Source organism: Penaeus monodon, chromosome 19 (assembly GCF_015228065.2).
Source record: "Penaeus monodon isolate SGIC_2016 chromosome 19, NSTDA_Pmon_1, whole genome shotgun sequence".
Classification (NCBI taxonomy): Eukaryota; Metazoa; Arthropoda; class Malacostraca; order Decapoda; family Penaeidae; genus Penaeus; species Penaeus monodon.
This window is the reverse complement of record NC_051404.1, coordinates 20,265,391-20,265,786: the sequence shown is the minus strand read 5'-3', so window position 1 is coordinate 20,265,786 and position 396 is coordinate 20,265,391.

Here is a 396-nt window from a genome sequence, read left to right as displayed (position 1 = left end):
AAATATTCCTTACATTTACTTCTCCCCTTCACTTTAAGCCCTACATCAACTCTCACTTCTCTCCTCTTCCTCCTTAAACTCCCTCGCCTCCTTCGCTCCCTTATCCCCTTCCCTTCTTCCATCCCCTTTCTGCTCGGAGTCCTCTCTATCTTCCCTCCTTTCCTCTTACCCATCCCCTTTTCCTCTCTAGCTTCCTCCTTCTCCTTACTGTTTCCTCTTCCCATATCCCCTTTTCTTTTTATGCCCCTTTCCCCTAGCTTCCCCTCCCCCCCTTTCTTCTCCCCCTCCCCATTCCTTCCTCTCTTACTTACTTCTCTAACCTCATTCCGAATAGTCGGGTGAAAATAAATGTATACAAATGACAGTCTAACTATTTCTATGCAATGTACTGTCTCG